This window comes from Haemaphysalis longicornis, unplaced genomic scaffold (genome assembly GCF_048455015.1).
Source record: "Haemaphysalis longicornis isolate Haplotype H1 unplaced genomic scaffold, Haemaphysalis longicornis Haplotype H1 scaffold_12, whole genome shotgun sequence".
NCBI classification, from domain to species: domain Eukaryota; kingdom Metazoa; phylum Arthropoda; class Arachnida; order Ixodida; family Ixodidae; genus Haemaphysalis; species Haemaphysalis longicornis.
The window spans coordinates 22,393,307-22,406,921 of NW_027526225.1; the positions used below are offsets into that span (position 1 = coordinate 22,393,307).

General features: G+C 49.2%; 1 protein-coding gene across 1 annotated transcript in view; it reads right to left on the reverse strand.

Annotated features, from left to right (window-relative positions):
• Positions 1 to 13,615, reverse strand: part of Klp10a (kinesin-like protein 10A) — a 44,120-nt gene that overhangs the window by 29,909 nt on the left and 596 nt on the right. The gene's annotated exons all lie outside the window — the stretch shown is intronic.

The window sequence follows — 13,615 nt, forward strand, 5'->3', positions numbered from 1 at the left end:
ACCACCCAACGTGGTCGGGCGACGCTTTGCTTCTTTAAAGGCAACGAAAAACTTGTATTTACTAGACCCGGTCCACCAAACCGAAAAGTAGGCCGAACAAAAATGCAGCTCGGGGAAAAACACGTAACCGCTGGAAAGCAAAACATGCCCGTAAAAAAAAAAAAAAAAAAGCAAGGGAGTTTGTACGTAACAGATGGAAGGCTTTTTTTTAAGAGTGTCCATTGTATGTTATTAAACATCATGTGACGAGTGCTGTGCTGAAATAAACATTCGTTATACGTCCGCCCTTGCCTTCTTTTATTTTTGTTAATGCTTTCTGCCTCGCAGAGAAAGTTGCGTTGTGAAAGTACATAGTGTCGCTCGTCTAACTAGACGACGGAAACTTTCTAAACACAATCGCATCCCACAAGACGAGGCGTCCTTCGAAAGCGCTTGCATACGGACGCGAAAAGAAAAGGAAAGGAAACCCGACATCCGGGAGCTTCATTGCGTATTCATGCAGCGGTAACCAAGAAGCAAGCAAGGCGGGAAACAAAACAAGCGGGCACTGTGCCCACCAACTAAAACGAGTTTGACACCGACGCCGCGAGTAAAAACAGGCCCCAACGGCTAGAACAAAACAAGGCGCGAGACCGCGTACCGTTACGCAAGCCGCGGATCGGAACGCTCGCCGGAGAACGCCCCTCCATTTGCCTTGCGACTGATCGGACAAAAATAACCTGAATAAAATGCCTCGACGGCGGGAAAGGACTACAAGAACCGATTTCAAGACCCGCAGAGCCGCGACTTGACCACAAAGTGCTTAAATCACAAGCAGCCCCAAGTCTACATCGTTTCCTAGCCAGACAAGATCTTGCAAAACATTTCAGAAACCGCATTTACGATAAAGAATACAGAGACGCAGTGAAGGAAGAATCGAGGTCCCTGCAGAAACAACGTGTATTGGAGCGAAGTTGCGCACGGCAATAAACTAAAAAAAAAAAAAGGCAAAAGTACCAGTGAACAAAGCGACGTGCACATCGAGCGTCGGCGAGGCGAATGCCGCGGAGTTTGCGCTGCGTGTACGTATGTCGGAATGCTCTGTTTACCCGAAATATCCAATTGGATCGAGAAAATTGCCGATTACACAAGGTCAGTCACGTTAGTCAAACAGGACTGGCCGGCGTGGCATACGGCAGAAGGCGTAAACGCGCGCTCCGCTTGAACCGTAAGATAGCACGGGAGCGGCTAAGCGCTGGTAACGAAACGAGTCAATTCACTGTTCGTGGCAACGAGATCGGCGAGCTGCCACCAAGTGCCAGCACAATGTTATGAAATACTGAATGAGTGCTCCAACAGTGTTTAAAAACGGTGGTTGATTCCTCCGACATATGAATCGGTAAAACACGAAAGTGAAATGTGCAGCGAAGTCTGCAGCTGAGCATGATTTGCGGGTCGACAGCTGTCTTGTGGGTGCGCTAGGCGAGCGATGTCCTGCTCGCGGGTCGCTTCGGCAAAGGTGTACTGGAGTCATTTCCGTGACGGATATGACGCCAGTGAAATCTATAGGTATCACGGCGCAAAACAAAATATAAAACCCGAAAACCAACAACCGTAAGTATAATGTACTCTGTTTAGTACTAAATGGTATTAAAGTACTAAAGGCCAAGCTGACCAGTTCAGCACCAGAGCGACAGCGAGCCCTGGTGCAACGAGCTCTGGGCGCAGCTCGGACTCGCGGCCTCCTGGACTTCGGAGGCTGAGCACATCGTGGTGTGCACAATAAAAGTTTATTCCTCCTTCTTCAGTACTAAAGGTTGCTTCCCCGCAAGGAGACCCTGTGCGCAGGGGTGCACCCTTACAGGCCGCTTGCCTCGTTGTACTGGCGTCGGATACGACATCAGTAAAAATTTTGTGTACCCAGGAATAAAACACTCGTTAACCCTTTACGATCCAGACCTATTATCCCATTTCTGGCCGTTCTGGACCAGAAAGTGGGTAAAATTTATGGATTAGAATGGATGGGCCTTTTACCCGCTTGTGAGAAGAGCCGCGAAAATAAACGAACACCCACGTCGAGCTGCCCCGACAGCAAACCACTGTGGCTGTGTTGCCGTGTACGGCTGTGCCAGGCATGGCCCGACAACCGACCGCAAAGGGTTAAAAAACCCGCTAACTTGAAGGGCCAAACACGTGTGCGGAGAGCGACGCGTTTTTCCCTCTGGAAGACGTTTTTGAGGCTGGAAAACGCGTGCGGAAACGCGTCGCCCTCCGCACACACCCATTTTCGCAACGTTAAATGATGCGGAGAAGCGACCATGCAGGACACAAGGGGGCTAGGTATGTAAAGTATTCCCATCAAGGACCAAGAAGACGACGGAGGAGACGACGTGCTCATGCCACGCGAGCGCACGATTCTCCCGCCATTAAACCTGCGTGTTCCGACAGCCGCTGTGTCTCGTCTGAGCGAAAAAGGTATAAATGCGAAATCTCGTGTCACGTGAATGCGTAAGCATTCACCAACGCCCTTTGTGCACGACTCGCGCGCAGATGTGCTGGCGTTCTCAAAGGGGTTGCGCGAGACGTAATGCGTACTGACTGCCACACAACCACGACCTAATGGACGTTCAGTCGCAGGTCCCTCCGATTTGCCATCTACGCTTCAGCTTCATCCCAATGATGCCACTGGTAATGGCGGCGACGTCGCTACCTCTATCGCAACCACTCGTTCAGCAATACTAAAGGATTTGAAAAGGGATCAGTGTTTCAACGCTATTTTCACTGATTTCACACGGCACCAAACGTCCTCCTAATGAACCCCTGTATCTTGCCCATCACTCCGCCTAGTGCCTTTCAATTTACTAACACAGCGCCCCCTAAAGTAGCGCTACCAAGCCTACGTCACGTGTCACCTTTAGGGCAAACTCGAAGATATCCACCCTACTATACTGTCGCGAAGCCCCCTTTCAGTTTGCGCTTTTCTAAGAAGCGCAGGCGGAGCGTGTCTTCGCGCGCTGGACGACCGGAAGACGCGGCTGTCAGGGGGACCAAGGGTGACATAACGGAGCAAGTTTAAGTGCCCGAAAAGCGCCCAGCCGATGACTGAAGCGGGGCAATTTCGGCGATAGAGGAGGAAACCTCTCGAAGGAAACGACGGGCGGGTCGCGGAGTCTCTCCAAATAAGGAGCACGCGCCGACGACAGTGTGGGCCGAGGGGGCGCATTTGGTGGGACCGTTCTCTTTCGCTCGCGGCCAGGGTCGGCCCGCCGTGAGTCAGCTCGTGCGCCGGTCGCCCTTGTTGGCCGACGGTGCCCCCTCTCCGCTTCTCGGGGCCTTCGGAAGGGTAGTGGTGCGCCAGCCGACGCTTTACGGGCCGTCCAGATTGCTGCACGGTCCCGTGCCGCTGCTGTGTGCCAACGTTGCGGTGTGCGGCCGCGAGCTCGCGTTGCTCCGGAACACTTGTACGTACTTACGTCACAACGCACTGTCGCCATGAGTAAAGAGCTATGAGAAGAGGCTGCAGGTAGATTCTATGCTCCCCCCGGCTCACCCTTCCCCCTTCAAACTCCTGTAGAACACAACTAGCCTCGCCCCCCTTCACATTATCTCCCCTCCGTGGTGCACGGGACTGCAGTGAGATGTCACACGACCAGGAGCAGGAGTTGCACCTACGGCGAAGCAAATTGCCCATAAACATCTGCTCGGGAAAACGTGTGGAAGTTCAGGAACACCTGGACAGAAAGCGTCAAGATGCGATCTAGAACGTCCACACTGCGATTTCGTTCTGCTACTGGCCGAATGAAGCCGGTCGCAGCGCAACAGTATCGAAGCCGAAGGAAGGAGAATGCGCACAACCAGATCAGATATCCCTCCATCACACACTGCCCTCAAGCTACGAACATCAGACACCACAAATACCTGCCCTCCATCCCACTAGATGCTACATATCGCACCCCACCGTACATTCCCTGCCATGCCGCTTCTGCAAAGCCACAGGGACAGTCTTTCATGTGGTAGGGGGCTGCGCCCACGCCCCACTACATTCGCACGACCTCTCGCATTCTGAAGAGCTTTGGGAGAGGGCTACGACCAGCTCCGACCTGAATGACCAGCGCCCTCTGGCGTTGAGGGCTGTTAAGGCCAGAAAAGCTCAAGGGGTCAGGACCCGGGACTCCTCCCCATTGCTTTTCGTCATAAACATGCTTACCCTCTACGACATCACGATGACCGGCAACCGCATACATCTGCTTTCAAAACAACCCTAGGGGAACACTTCAAATGTCGGCAGTAACGCACATGCTTCACATGTTCTGACAGTGCGACAGCACAGTACAGCGGGTCACATAACATGGCTGCATTGTGGGCCATTAGTGGCGCTGACTGCCCACAGACGCCCTTGCCACGTCGCCTGCCTAAAAAGCCAGTTGGCTGCTGATCTGTCTTACAGTGGGGCTGTTGGCACGACCTCGGCTGGGACACCTTCAGAGTTCGCTACCCGTGTTAACAAAAGCCACTCCTCAATCCGCAGCCGAAGTGGCAGGCTGAGAACTACACTTGCACGGCTCAAGATGTGGCCACGAAAGCATCGCCATCCTTTCTCCTCCTCCCCCTTCATTGCTATAACTCACAGCCTTGGCCAACGGCCCTTGCTGGGTTTACGTTTAGGCTTAATGTTTGGTAGCCTTGACGACAAGCTTTTCAATGAGCAAAGCAGTGTCAAACTCAACACATCAACCAGCAGATTCAGGACCTAAATGCGAAACGTTTGGCCTAACCTCCATCCAGTGCATACACGACCATTGCTGCTGTTGCTGTTCCCCCACTGATGTACTGGGCCCAGTTTGCGGACGCGCTGAACGCCGCCTATTAAGTCACTTCTTAATCCACAATCCTCCCCTCACAATGACAAGCTGATGCAGAAATTGCGAAGCATGGTCACAATTCCTCACCCGCAGAGGAGAGGGATAAAGCTAGCAAAGAACGTCACTACACGCCCACCAAGTTCCGATTCTGCGACCAAATGACGGCCAACTTCGCTCGGCCTATAGACAATTTCGTCCTTTCCAATCAGCTTCAGGTCAGTCACTGGGTGTTCTCTCCGTCAAAGCACAAAAAAAAAAAGGCACTGAAATGCGAGATTCTATGGCCTACACGCCAACCATGCAACAGCAAATACAAACTGAAACACGAAACCTGGGAACATTAACTTGCAGGTATTGTTTCGGAGGCAGAAGAAACAGGAAAAGCTTTCGTGCAGGAAAAGCTTTCGAGTAAATTTCCTTCATCCCAAATGAAAGGGCATCACTTAGAACACCTTAACCCTAAATGGTTGTGCTGATCGAGCCCCAGAACTTTTGAAATATGAATTTTTAGATGTACCAGCCATAAGTTTCCTGCCAAAACACACTTTTAGCTGCATGCAAGATTAAAAGAGCTATTTAAAAACTTGTCGAAAAACTTTTCCCCGGCATAAACAACAATAACAGGGTGCAACCTTTCCTATTCCTTCATCCGGTTTTTGAACCGCGCGTTGAAATCGACGGAGTTTTTTTGGACATGCGTGGCCTCCGCGAGCCGATCGCGGAGGCCACGGGACATTAACTCAGTGTCCCGTTTAACCACTACGTGTCACCACATTTCAGACTTTAGGAATTATAGTGCAAAATTAATTTCCACCTGTTTATTTAGAAATTCATTGCAGCTACCTCAGTATGTAAAACGCTGGCTTCATATAAGCGAGACGGCATGCGCTCCAGAGAAATCAGTTCTGTCCATTTAACTCTTTCGTTACCACGGGAAATTGACCAATTTTGAGGGGTCTGACTAATTTTTTTCTGTGCTATACATATTGGTTAGGCACACATTAAAGCGGCATGAAATGCAGATGGTTCCACGCGCTTCCCAACGACACCAGTTTTAATAATGTTTTCATAAATAATGATTACGAAAAAAATTATCGCATTCAAAATTTGTCAAGGCGTCGAAGAAAAAAAAAATTAAGTGTATAATAAACCACCAGTAGTAGAAAAAAAATTAGAATATACATTTTGAAGCTAAACATTTCAAAAACCCGTCCTAGAAAAAAAATTGAGTTGCGCGGTACAATTTGTCAGATATAAAAGAAAATGTTGGCCCGCGTGGCGTACGTGCCTTGTGGTGAAGCCCAACCACTATTTCAAAGTTTGCTATTTTGGATGGTTCTCTAGAAGAAATCTGGTGGTTTTACATCATAAAGGCCCCAATTAGCCTCCACGTGACGTAAAAACACCTGGACAATGATTATGACCAGCACAATATTGAAGGCAAGCAAGCGACGCGAAAAAATCCGCTTGGAGTTGAAAACCTAACTCTTCGGTGAATGCTTGTTGAAGTTCTGATAATCACTTATCAGTCAGAACTTTCATTTGCGGTTTATTATGTTCCGACTCGCTATGGTAGCCCTGCTTGCACGAATAAGGTACGATGCGCTAGAATCGTGCCCAGCAAGCTTTCACCAAGCCACTGTTGGGTTATGAAGCGAGTTCAGCACTACGAACCTACTACATTGCAGCGCCAACTAACAATTTCCAAAAGAAACAAATACAAGGCTGTTGGAGACTTTGCCAGAATAGACAGTACTACTAAGCAGCGACACTAGACCTCCGGAAATACCCTCGTATGAAACCTAAACCGGCCGGTGAACAGCTGCCGGTGTTCAAGGCCAATTGGAAGCGTTCTCGTCTGAACTGATATCACGCGCCATTGCTGCTGCTTCACGATATTCACGTCGAGGCTCCTCGCTCTTGTTGCTCGCCTACCTATCCTTTTATCACCCTTTCTCCTCTAATCTTTATATACCCCTCCTCCCCCTCCCCCCCGCACTGGGTTGTATGCAGGTGAGCCCCCAGCTGGGCTCAATAATATCCCCAGTGCATCTCCTTTCCTTTTCACTCGAACCACTTAGTTAGTTAGTTGAACTGATATCCGACGACCTGATGTTATCTTCAGACTTTCAGCGGAAGATCTTATCGCAGAAGCAAGGTGTAGATAACTGGAAGCACAAGCGGCATGCTTGTTTCGAGGAGCAGTATCGGCAACGGAGGCGCCACGAAAAATGAGCATGTAGTTGGGTAACTGCGTAGTATCGCCAAATATGTATTTCGCAACGCAAAAATGAAACCGAAACTGATGGAAACTGGCTGAAAATGCCAGGCACACTTGCTAGACATGCGGGGGACCATCAGAAATAAGCTTTGGCAGAATAAAGCTACCCTTTCTCCGAACTAAATATCACTAGTGAATAGCTGGTGTCATATTCAAGTAATTATCACCTCTCAACGCTGTTGGATTACAAAGCTGACAACATTGTTGGGTACTTGACTTGCCAGGAGCCTTTTGACAAAAAAATATGGTACTCAGCCTAACCATGATCTGCATCCTTTTTTTGTCAAGTGCAGCAGCCACGCCCCCCTTTCTCAAGAACACACCTCATTTCGCAAAAAATGACGTCAAAAATGTTAATGTCGCCGGAGGGGGGAAAATTTAAACCGATTCTAAAAGTGCAGTGCCTAGACTAACCACTGCCCGCATTAGGTGTACGACAAATGACTACAACATGTCAAAATAGGCAATATGAATCATCGATTACCGGCGATCGATTCGAATAGGCGTGGTAACAAAAGAGTTAAAGGACTACATCGATGTGGGTGTTAGTGCAGGGATGCGCTGATAGACACCATTTCTCAGATCAGAAGCACAGAGCATGTCGCGACAATGAGGTAATCGAAGCACCAGTGCGAGCACTATGCTGCAGAATTCATGGAGGGGTTGACCCCCCCCCCGTTCAGTTTTGAGGAAGGTGAAGAGGCCTTAAAGTGGAATGCAGCGTAAATTATGAGACTCAGCTGCATTCCAGAGTTAAATGAACACTGAAGCAAGTTTGCCTTAATCAGTAGATTATACTGTTGTGAATACAAATGTACCACTCGCAGCAACAGCAATACCAAAACCACAAAGAAGTGTCGACGCCACATCCACTTCGCCCCCCCCCAAACTTTGCGACACCACAAATTGCGAATGTATGGTGAAACAGGATGGATGGAGTTTTTTTTTTAAGCGCTTTTCTGAATCAAACAAGGAGGCAGCAGGGCCGTGCAAGTGTGAAATAAATGTATGCAGGGGCTTTTCATGGCCACACGCTTTTGAAGAGACTTCCCCACAGAAAGCACACACAAAATATGATGCCTAGGTGGTAGGCTGCGTTTGAGTTATTGTGTGCAAGCACAGTCAATGTACGCATGCGTGCAGGCGACCGCAAGAAACTACCGCACCTGCACACCACATAGTGCGTGTACACATTAAGCGGCCAGCGGAAAAAGCAGACATTAGCATGATCAACCCAAAACGAAACACCTGCCAGATAAGCAGCAAGCACATGTTCAACGCCTGCTCCCAGGTGGTGGCACGTCCTGCGAATCCCCCCAAAAAGCTTGCAACGTCACCCTCTCCTGCCAATCAAGACCGGGAGCTCGGCGGCCAATTCTTCTGTACGCCGGCCCCACCAAGATGACATCAAATACACCCTTCCCGACTGGCTCAGACGAAATTGAAAGACAACGAGGGCAGACTTTCAGGAAGATGGCGACGATCGAGTAATCCCGCGCTCAGCTCGTTCTAGTCGCGTTGCAACGTGCTCAGAAATGTCGAAGAAAAAGAAAATGGGAGAAATGGCAGAGGGAAATGCAAACAAGGCATCATTGGCTGCTGAACAAAAGCTGAAAGGGCTACCAAACAAGTGATCTTTCAGTTGAAACAAGTTATTCAGCCTTCAGTGTCCCTTTAGGCTCTGGCACCTCGTCTGTTTGTGTAATTTCCCTTGTTCTCTGTTTCTGTGTCAGGCAGGGCACCTCTACACGGCAAGATGTTAAAACACCAACTAGCCAACTCTCAAGCCTTGCTTGCTGGCCCCTGAACTTTTGAGACTGTGCCTATCCCACGCACTTCCAATGTTTCAATGCATCCAAGCCTCTCAAAGCACATTTTTCCCGGCACTTCTCAGTTAAAGAGTGCCCGCAGCACTTACCACCAACTATTTAGAATATGTATTTCGGGGTAAAGTCTACTGTAAAAGCAATCTCCTCCCACAAGAATGATCAAAATCAGTTCACTATCACCGAAGCTACACGAGATGAAAAATCGCGCGCGATTGTTCCCTTTCAACTCAACCGCGAACTGCGCGACGAAACTGCACAATCTCCCAGACAGGGATGGCTTGTGGCATTCTCTTCGGCGGCCTGCGATATATCATGGGCCGGGGATTTTTTTTTTCGGCAACGAGGAGGGGTCTACTTCCAGTTTGGTGCAACGAAAAAGCGAGCATTGGTGCCTGCTTGTAAGCGAGCGCACAGTCAGGTAGGGCGTTTCTGAAGCAATAAACGTTGTCGAGTGGTCTGGTTTAAAGGGAAGTATTGAGTTAGTCACTCAAACTTTGCAAGTACTCAAAGTACAGAGAAACTCCAAAACTGTAGGGGTTCTGGCACAGAAGAGGTTGATGCACAGCGCCGATGACGGCGGACAGTCATAGGAAATGCGAGAAATAAACAGTGAAGTTAACCAGCAACAGCCACCATTGTAATGCAAATACAGAGGTGCATAATGAGGAAAACTGAAGAGAGCAGGGTTGGTTTTGCCACGTCTTTTACGGTGATTTGCGAGCTTATTGCTTTACGTGCACATGTAATACTTGGCTCAGGTATTCTCGCCAGTGTCATCTAAACAACGCGCAGGTGTATTTGCACTGCTCAGAGTGTTCAGGATCCCTTTAAATTCAAGCCCGTGCTATCTATACTGCCTCATTCATAGCTTTACCAGCATGACTGCCTAATGCTACTTGGCTACCTTTTGGTCCCCTTCTAGCACAATTATCACTTTACAAGTGCCTTGCACACGTCATTAACTGCACCCCCAGAGTACTCTCGAACCATTACGAGCCCATTTTGCTTTCCTCGAATTTTTCTATTTGCTTAATGCACGTTGAAATAAGACTTCCCACTACGCAACTGAAGGGTGGTTGCTTGGGTAGATAACACGATTCTACTTGAAAGCACAAACTTGCAAAACAACAGCAAGAGGACGATGTCACAAGATCTTTGCGTCGTCGCCCTCCAGCTGCTTTCCTCACAAGTTTTGCACTTCAAAATATAACTTTTTATAAAAGGGTGGAAAGCTGGGCGACCTGGCAAGGTGGCATCTTGAAACAGCACAACATGGACGAGGACGTAAGAAGTAGACAAGACGAGCCCCGACTCGCAACTAGTTTATTTCATTGAAAGAGCATAATTTATCACTTTGGCTTCAAAGGAAAAGAAAAGATGGAGAGAGAACACCCAACAGCAACCCTAGCGGGCACACTCTTGCTCCCCTGCAGCTACTACAAATGATAACCGCTGGGGCAATCACGATTTTAAAAGACGCGGAATAATTTCCAGCCCAGCAATCATGCATCATAGCACGTGCTAGATAAGAAGCCACATTCCTTTTCACAAAGTGTAATGGACGGCTTACTGACGACTACTGGCAGGGAAATAATCGAAGTGTTCCACAGCCGAAGGTTGGGGGATGCATGCGTCAGTAAGCCGTCTATTACACTTTGTGAAAAGGAATATGGCTTCTTATCTAGCACGTTGCTATGATGCATGATTGCTGGGCTGGAAATTATTCCGCGTCTTTTAAAATCGTGATTGCCCCAGCGGTTATCATTTGTAGTAGCTGCAGGGGAGCAAGAGTGTGCCCGCTAGGGTTGCTGTTGGGTGTTCTCTCTCCATCTTTTCTTTTCCTTTGAAGCCAAAGTGATAAATTATGCTCTTTCAATGAAATAAACTAGTTGCGAGTCAGGGCTCGTCTTGTCTACTTGCGTCCTCGTCCGTGTTGCGCTGTTTCAAGATGTCAAGAACTTTTTATGTAGTCATGCACCCAAGTAAAATTTGTACCGTTCCACTCAGGGTATCTTTCCCTGCTGAATCATGCTACGCTCTATCCACTTCATTGTCACGGTCCATTGCTCCCACTTCTCGGAGCTAAAATGTGGGTAGCAATGCACAACCTCTTTGTCACAGTACTTGCAAGCCTTTTGTATTGTCTACCAACACCTTGTCATTTGCATACGTTAGTCATAGAGTCTGCCGTTACACCAGCTGTTGTCTGCAATGCTGCAGCAGGACGAGGCCAAGTTCGCATTTACCTTTCTATTTATTCACATACACCATATACAACCGTGGAAATGGGGGCATCCCTGCTTGAACCATCTATGAATGTGCATAGGCACTGTCCGTTTTTAGCCTTCACATGCAATTCGTACCCAGTTATCCTGTACTCTAGAGCAGCTTCGCATCCATAAGCAATGGCAACTAGTAAGTTCTCAAAGCTATCTGAATATGCAATAAAGCTAGCCACACCCCGGCCTCCATCAACAAAATACCCACACTGCGAAGGGAAAAAGTACGTGCTTGGTGATGCATAGGTTGCTCATGACATCCCCACCATTTCGTCTAGTGCACTGCCTTCAAGCGTTGCAGCAGATAAGAGCACCAGATCAGTTCAGCGTTTTACTGCGCATGTGTTCACCATGTCAACTACAGTGATGTTAGCGCAAGCCATGTATAGGGGGGGGGATGACTAAATGGTTCGCAACTCTGAGCATTAACGTTTAACGTGCTTTTGCGAAAGCAACGCCCTGTGATGGTAAATTATCTGAAAAAGTCAACCTTGCAACAATCTAAACCCCACAGATTGGGTGCTGCCACCAAACACCAGTACAGCAGACAAACTGAGGCTTCGAGGAACTGCTACTGAAAAGGCTGGACCAAAACTTCGATGCGTAACTAACCAAGGCCATAAACAAGACCGTAGCAAACTACCACACTACCAAATACCTACTGGAAATAGGAAGTGCTGGTGGCGCGAATCCAGTGCACATTTCGTTAAAGGTGGCCTGGAACGAGTTTACGTTTTGTATTAAGGCAACCCCTTCCCAAAACAGAAAAACGGGCAGAACGCATGGTGCAGTAGCCCGGCACGACGGCAACACGTGCCTTTTCCGAAATTACTGGGTTTATACTTCACCGCGCAACGAAGCGAGGAGAGAGCCGTTGAACCGCGACAAAGCGCGCGCCAGTGACCTCAGCCTCCTTTTCAAAGCAACAGAGGGGCTCAAACTCGACATTTCTCGGTTAACCCTTTTTTTGCTTTTTTAACGGAGGTCATTCCCTTCCGGAGGAGGCGACGGCTACACCTGCCGGGTCGTCTGCTAAGCCAAGCCCACCGGCGCGTTTTAAACACACACACACACACAAAACGAGTTCACGGGTGGAGGAGGGACCTCAGGGGCATTAAAAACTAAACGTCGCGACGCTGCGAAACTAACAATGAGGCATTGCTCAAATGTCTTCAAAAATTAGAACAGTACAAACAATGCGGCGACAGGAGTGACAAGAATTGGAAGAGCCGACAAGCGTGAAGACGCGAGAAACCGCGAGAGAGGGGGGGCGGATCGCGGGGCCGGAAAGTCGTGACGGGTCTCGTCATACGCGAGACAACGGCGAAATGAGGAGGGAAGGCAGAGCAAAAGCACGACAGCGAGCCACGTGGAAACGGAACCAGAGTAAACAAGACACACACACACACAGGACGTTATCCGCATCTCGGAGAAGCGCGCGAGCGGAGGGTGAGGGACCGCGCGCGCGCAAGAAGCGGGCAGGCGTGGAGAATCGAGACTCACGGAAAGTAGACCGCCCACATTTTCTTGCTCTTCCAAGAGCCGGCCAGAGGAGTAAGTACTGGCGAGGGCAAGTTTCTCGTCTTCGTCCGACTCCGCCACCCGGCCGGCCAGTCCCGCCCTCGATACCGCCGCACTCATCGTTCGTGTATCGTGCAGACTCGGTCCGTAGCACGGAGGCTGCCGTTCGCATGGCAGCGCATTTGACCCCGAAATGTGTACCGTGCGTCGATGCAGATCACAAACGCGCTGGCCGACGACCAAACAACGCGCAGCGGTGCGCACGGAGCGGGATCAATACAAAAAAAAAAAAGACAAATCGACCAGGAAGCAATGCAGAGATGAGCAGCGCCTGCTGAATGAATAGAATAACAAGAAAAAAAACGCAGCAACGTTTAGACACATACACGTGCCGCTAGCAACGGAGACCAGACAGCGTTTAAACAAAAAGAGCTAAACGGCCGTGAATGTCTACGTTCGGCCTTGAGGGGGGAGGGGCGCAATGATTACCGAAGGGGGAGGGGAGGCCTGAATGTCCGCTACGCTAATTCGTTTACGTATTTTGTTCCCGTTTTCGTGTCGCTTTGTCGGCGCGATAGAGTTACGCCGTATTGCCGGTGTCTGTCTATTCAATGAGCGGTGCATGTCACGACAAAACCCCGCGGTTGACGCGACGTGGTGGCGAAGCTGCGCAGGGGATAACACGCCTCGCACTGTAGTAACGGACTGTAGCCAGCGTTCGACTTATATGAGCAGCCAAGTTTAGAGCTGCCAACAGCCTACGTACGGCTTTTTTTTTTTTCTTTCTAACGTCCTAAAAAAAAAAAAAAAACCGCTTGCATGGCTTCGGGACAGCCCTGAATCACTCAGTGGAGCTCGCAAGCA